The sequence below is a fragment of the Sphaeramia orbicularis genome, unplaced genomic scaffold (genome assembly GCF_902148855.1).
Source record: "Sphaeramia orbicularis unplaced genomic scaffold, fSphaOr1.1, whole genome shotgun sequence".
Classification (NCBI taxonomy): domain Eukaryota; kingdom Metazoa; phylum Chordata; class Actinopteri; order Kurtiformes; family Apogonidae; genus Sphaeramia; species Sphaeramia orbicularis.
This window is the reverse complement of record NW_021941634.1, coordinates 130,594-138,352: the sequence shown is the minus strand read 5'-3', so window position 1 is coordinate 138,352 and position 7,759 is coordinate 130,594.

Genomic DNA, 7,759 nt, shown 5'->3' with positions numbered 1-7,759 from the left:
AAACACTAGCACACATTTACAAACACTAGCACACATTTAGGAAACACTAGCACACATTTACAAACACTAGCACACATTTAGAAAACACTAGCACACATTTAGAAACACTAGCACACATTTAGAAAACACTAGCACACATTTAGGAAACACCAGCACACATTTAGAAACACTAGGACACATTTACAAACACTAGCACACATTTAGAAACACTAGCACACATTTACAAACACTAGCACACATTTAGAAACACTAGCACACATTTACAAACACTAGCACACATTTAGAAAAATTAGCACACATTTAGAAACACTAGCACACATTTACAAACACTAGCACACATTTAGAAAAATTAGCACACATTTACAAACACTAGCACACATTTAGAAAACACTAGCACACATTTAGAAAAATTAGCACACATTTAGAAACACTAGCACACATTTACAAACACCAGCACACATTTAGAAACACCAGCACACATTTAGAAACACTAGCACACATTTAGAAACACTAGCACACATTTAGAAAACACTAGCACACATGTAGAAAAATTAGCACACATTTAGAAACACTAGCACACATTTAGAAACACTAGCACAAATTTAGAAAACACTAGCACACATTTAGAAACACTAGCACACATTTACAAACACTAGCACACATTTAGAAACACTAGCACACATTTAGAAAACACTAGCACACATTTAGAAAAATTAGCACACATTTAGAAACACTAGCACACATTTACAAACACTAGCACACATTTAGGAAACACTAGCACACATTTAGGAAACACTAGCACACATTTAGAAAAATTAGCACACATTTAGAAACACTAGCACACATTTAGGAAACACTAGCACACATTTAGAAAAATTAGCACACATTTAGAAACACTAGCACACATTTAGAAACACTAGCACACATTTACAAACACTAGCACACATTTACAAACACTAGCACACATTTAGAAAACACTAGCACACATTTAGAAAAATTAGCACACATTTAGAAACACTAGCACACATTTAGAAAAATTAGCACACATTTAGAAACACTAGCACACATTTAGGAAACACTAGCACACATTTAGAAAAATTAGCACACATTTAGAAACACTAGCACACATTTAGAAACACTAGCACACATTTACAAACACTAGCACACATTTAGAAAAATTAGCACACATTTACAAACACTAGCACACATTTAGAAAACACTAGCACACATTTAGAAAAATTAGCACACATTTAGAAACACTAGCACACATTTAGAAAAATTAGCACACATTTAGAAACACTAGCACACATTTACAAACACCAGCACACATTTAGAAACACCAGCACACATTTAGAAACACTAGCACACATTTAGAAACACTAGCACACATTTAGAAAACACTAGCACACATGTAGAAAAATTAGCACACATTTAGAAACACTAGCACACATTTAGAAACACTAGCACAAATTTAGAAAACACTAGCACACATTTAGAAACACTAGCACACATTTACAAACACTAGCACACATTTAGAAACACTAGCACACATTTAGAAAACACTAGCACACATTTAGAAAAATTAGCACACATTTAGAAACACTAGCACACATTTACAAACACTAGCACACATTTAGGAAACACTAGCACACATTTAGGAAACACTAGCACACATTTAGAAAAATTAGCACACATTTAGAAACACTAGCACACATTTAGGAAACACTAGCACACATTTAGAAAAATTAGCACACATTTAGAAACACTAGCACACATTTAGGAAACACTAGCACACATTTAGGAAACACTAGCACACATTTAGAAAACACTAGCACACATTTAGAAAACACTAGCACACATTTAGAAACACTAGCACACATTTAGAAACACTAGCACACATTTAGAAAACACTAGCACACATTTAGGAAACACTAGCACACATTAGAAAACACTAGCACACATTTAGAAAACACTAGCACACATTTAGGAAACACTAGCACACATTTAGAAAACACTAGCACACATTTAGGAAACACTAGCACACATTTAGAAAACACTAGCACACATTTAGGAAACACTAGCACACATTTAGGAAACACTAGCACACATTTAGGAAACACTAGCACACATTTAGGAAACACTAGCACACATTTAGAAACACTAGCACACATTTAGAAAACACTAGCACACATTTAGAAACACTAGCACACATTTAGAAAACACTAGCACACATTTAGAAAACACTAGCACACATTTAGAAACACTAGCACACATTTAGAAAACACTAGCACACATTTAGAAAACACTAGCACACATTTAGGAAACACTAGCACACATTTACAAACACTAGCACACATTTAGGAAACACTAGCACACATTTACAAACACTAGCACACATTTAGAAACACTAGCACACATTTAGAAACACTAGCACACATTTAGAAAACACTAGCACACATTTAGGAAACACCAGCACACATTTAGAAACACTAGGACACATTTACAAACACCAGCACACATTTAGAAACACTAGCACACATTTACAAACACTAGCACACATTTAGAAACACTAGCACACATTTACAAACACTAGCACACATTTAGAAACACTAGCACACATTTACAAACACTAGCACACATTTAGAAAAATTAGCACACATTTAGAAACACTAGCACACATTTACAAACACTAGCACACATTTAGAAAAATTAGCACACATTTACAAACACTAGCACACATTTAGAAAACACTAGCACACATTTAGAAAAATTAGCACACATTTAGAAACACTAGCACACATTTACAAACACCAGCACACATTTAGAAACACCAGCACACATTTAGAAACACTAGCACACATTTAGAAACACTAGCACACATTTAGAAAACACTAGCACACATGTAGAAAAATTAGCACACATTTAGAAACACTAGCACACATTTAGAAACACTAGCACAAATTTAGAAAACACTAGCACACATTTAGAAACACTAGCACACATTTACAAACACTAGCACACATTTAGAAACACTAGCACACATTTAGAAAACACTAGCACACATTTAGAAAAATTAGCACACATTTAGAAACACTAGCACACATTTACAAACACTAGCACACATTTAGGAAACACTAGCACACATTTAGGAAACACTAGCACACATTTAGAAAAATTAGCACACATTTAGAAACACTAGCACACATTTAGGAAACACTAGCACACATTTAGAAAAATTAGCACACATTTAGAAACACTAGCACACATTTAGAAACACTAGCACACATTTACAAACACTAGCACACATTTACAAACACTAGCACACATTTAGAAAACACTAGCACACATTTAGAAAAATTAGCACACATTTAGAAACACTAGCACACATTTAGAAAAATTAGCACACATTTAGAAACACTAGCACACATTTAGGAAACACTAGCACACATTTAGAAAAATTAGCACACATTTAGAAACACTAGCACACATTTAGAAACACTAGCACACATTTACAAACACTAGCACACATTTAGAAAAATTAGCACACATTTACAAACACTAGCACACATTTAGAAACACTAGCACACATTTAGAAAAATTAGCACACATTTAGAAACACTAGCACACATTTGGAAACACTAGCACACATTTAGAAACACTAGCACACATTTACAAACACTAGCACACATTTAGAAAAATTAGCACACATTTACAAACACTAGCACACATTTAGAAAACACTAGCACACATTTAGAAAAATTAGCACACATTTAGAAACACTAGCACACATTTAGAAACACTAGCACACATTTAGAAACACTAGCACACATTTAGAAACACTAGCACACATTTACAAACACTAGCACACATTTAGAAAAATTAGCACACATTTAGAAACACTAGCACACATTTACAAACACTAGCACACATTTACAAACACTAGCACACATTTACAAAGACTAGCACACATTTAGACTGGAATCACTAACACTTCATTCATTCATTCATTCATTTTCTGAACCCACTTTATCCTCACTAGGGTCACGGGGGCGGAGCCTATCCCAGCTCCGTATGGCTGAAGGCGGGGTTCACCCTGGACATGTGACCAGTTCATCACAGACTGAACATATACAGACAAACACACTGTCACATTCACACCTATGGGGGATTTAGATGAACCCATGAACCTATCAGAGCATGTGTTTGGATGGTGGGAGGAGCCAGAGGACCAGAGAGAACCCACGCAGACACAAGGACAACATGTAAACTCCACCCCCAAAAGTCCCACCCCCATGACCTTAAGGCTCCACCCCCATGGACTAAAGTCCCCACCCCCATGGACTAAAGGTCCCACCCCCATGGACTAAAGGCTCCACCCCCATGGACTAAAGGCTCCACCCCCATGTCCTGGTGTTGAACTGAACCCAGGTCCTTGTGTCTGTGGCTCCAGGTCTCTCCTCTGCACCCACAGGACAGGTTCATGTAACTGTCAGTCGTGTCAAACTGCCGTCTGTTCTGTTTTCATGTCTGTGCAGAATACACAGGAAACAGTTGTGTTGAATGTGTCTGAGTGAATGTCAGCTGTTTGTGGTCAGTAGATGTGTTCTGAGGACAGAACCTGAGCCCAACATTTGGAAGAACCCACATGAACAGATGAGTTCCATCACATATGCATTTGGACCATTTGGGTGACCTTTGACCTCTAACTGGACCTTTAACCTCTAATGTGACCTTTGACCTGTAATGTGACCTTTGACCTCTAATGTGACCTTTCATAGTTCACTCTGAACACATGACTTGTGTCACACAAACACATGTCAGTTCCAGCAGGAGCAGATTGACACATTGTCCTTGATCTAAAGTGCAGAAGGTTTGAAAGTTGCCAAAAACTCCACGTTTTCAGAGATGAAAAAGTAATTTTCTGGGGGGGGGGGCGCGTTGGATGAAAATTTCAAAAAAATTCCTCAGGAGTGCTTAGAACATCTTGTTGCATCAGAAAATCTGGGCTAAAGTTGAATCCGAAAATTTTTCCCCTATTATCAGAGTCTGAGAGAGAGAGAGGAGGACATTCTCTTTAATGTCCTCCTCTCTCTCTCTCTCTCTGTTTCTCTCTCTCTCTCTCTCTCTCTGAACCGGTCCACCCTTTAGGTCCAGACTGAAGGCCTTGAACATTCCTGGAACACAAATGAATTGCCCGCCCACTTGTCAGATGAGCCGTATCATTGGTGAAGGGACACATGTGATGTCCTCAGTTCTCTGCTTGAGCAGATGAACCCAGTCCCATGACAGCCGAGGAAAAACCCCATTTGGACTCAAACCCTTCCCACAGATCAGAGCACATTTGGACATCTGGACTAAACACACCTGCAGCAAACAGAGACAGACTGGGATGAGAAAAAATATGAACCTGCAAATCATGTTCACCTTCATCTGGTCCTGACCTGACATATGAGAGCAGTTAAAACTAATCAGATTACAGTTACTTTGAAAGAGGATTTTTTCTTATGTTTACCTCCACTAAGGAGGTTATGTTTTTGCCAGGGTTTGTTTGTTTGTTTGTTTATCTGTCCGTTAGTGTGCAACATAACTCAAAAAGTTATGGACAGATTTGGATGAAATTTTCAGGGTTTGTTGGAAATGGGATAAGGAAGAAATGATTAAATTTTGGTGGTGATCGGGGGTGGGGGGGCCCACGGGGGGGCCCATTTCCAACAAACCCTGAAAATTTCATCCAAATCTGTCCATAACTTTTTGAGTTATGTTGCACACTAACAGACAGACAAACAAACAAACAAACAAACCCTGGCAAAAACATAACCTCCTTGGTGTGGGGGGGGGCCCACAGGGGGGGCCACTGATCAGCCTTGGCAGAGGTCTGCGCTCTCCGAGTGCTTCTGGTTTGTTTGTTTGTTTGTTTGTTTGTCTGTCCGTTAGTGTGCAACATAACTCAAAAAGTTATGGACAGATTTGGATGAAATTTTCAGGGTTTGTTGGAAATGGGATAAGGAAGAAATGATTAAATGTTGGTGGTGATCGGGGCGGGGGGGCACTGATCAGCCTTAGCGGAGGTCTGCGCTCTCCGAGTGCTTCTAGTTTCTTGTTTTTTTTTTTGTTTTGTTTTTTTGTTTGTTTTTTTTCCTCTGACTATCCACCATGTCACCCATTTGTAATCTTCATCATCATCATCATCATCATCATCATCATAATGAATTGATTCCAGTCTGTGTCATCCAGTGTTTGATTTTAAAACTATTTATGTACAAAACCAAAATTACTCTTTATAGAAAAGATCCTAAAATGACGGATCAACACAGTAGAGTTAGATTTAGAGTTAGAATAGAAATGTGAGACCAAAACAAATACATGAGGCTTCATCTGAAAGGAAACAGCTCAAACCATCTGCAGTCAGATCTGACATCAGGAGTACTTGTACCCCCAGGAGTACCTGTACCTTCGGGGGTACCTGTACCCCCAGGGGTACTTGGAAGAAGCCTAGGAGGGACTGGAAATGTTTTTGTACAAGTTTGTAAAAGTACCTGCACCTATACCAGTACTTGTACCTGTACCTGCATCGGTACCTGTACCAGTACTTGTACCTGTACCTGCATCGGTACCTGTACCAGTACTTGTACCTGTACCTGCATCGGTACCTGTACCAGTACTTGTACCTGTACCTGCATCGGTACCTGTACCAGTACTTGTACCCAAGGCAGTCGGTTTGATTCTCACACTGGTGTGGACACTAAAGTGCTCCAAGGCAGCACTCCTGAAAGGGGATGTTTTTTTTTTTTTTGCATTTGCGATCTTATTTTCACATCATGTCGAGCTGATCAAACAAACAAACAGTCAGAAAAAAAATTCACTAATTGACAAGTTTATAAAGTGTAAGTGAATATTTAAAGATAGAACAAGAATTTAATGCATTCTGCAAAGTTATTCTAATGACAAACAGATGAATCATTACTGAACTGCACCTGACTCTACTCCTAGAACTCCTCCCTCCTCTCCTCCTCCTCTCCTCCTCCTCCTCCCTCCTCCTCTACTCCTGTACCTCCTCTCCTCTCCTCTCCTCTCTTCCTCCATCTCCTCCTCTCCTCTCCTCCTCCTCTCTCCTCTCCTCTTCCTCCTCCTCTCTCTTCTCTTTCTCCTCCTCCTCTCTCTTCTCTTTCTCCTGACATACATATGTTGGTTCATGTCATATGAACAGGTTGTGGATCCTCTGTTCATACAGTTTGATGGTACAGTTACTGTCTGAACAAACAAGGCTTTGACCTTCAATTATTACATCTAATTTATTCTCCAAAAACATGGATAAAACCACATCTAGAATCTCATCTACAATCTGAGGTTTTATTGTATCTTCTTCACAAATTTTCTTTATTTGTGTTTTTTAAACAGTTGCACTCTTCTACAGAAATACATGAAAATAATAAGTAAAAAGTCACTTTTCAAAGTGTATGTGTTTGTCATTAAATAGTGTCTTTTCTTCAGTATCTGTGTTGAGCCTCTACAGTTCTAGACCCTTGAACTAACTCACACTGGGACTCCTATAGAAGTGTCTTATGACCAGTTTTCTTTTCTTTGACATCCTTTACATCCTAATTACTGAGCACACACAGACACACACACACACACACACACACACAGACACACACACACACACACACACACACAGACACACACACACAGACACACACACACACACACACACACACAGACACACACACACACACACACACACACAGACACACACACACAC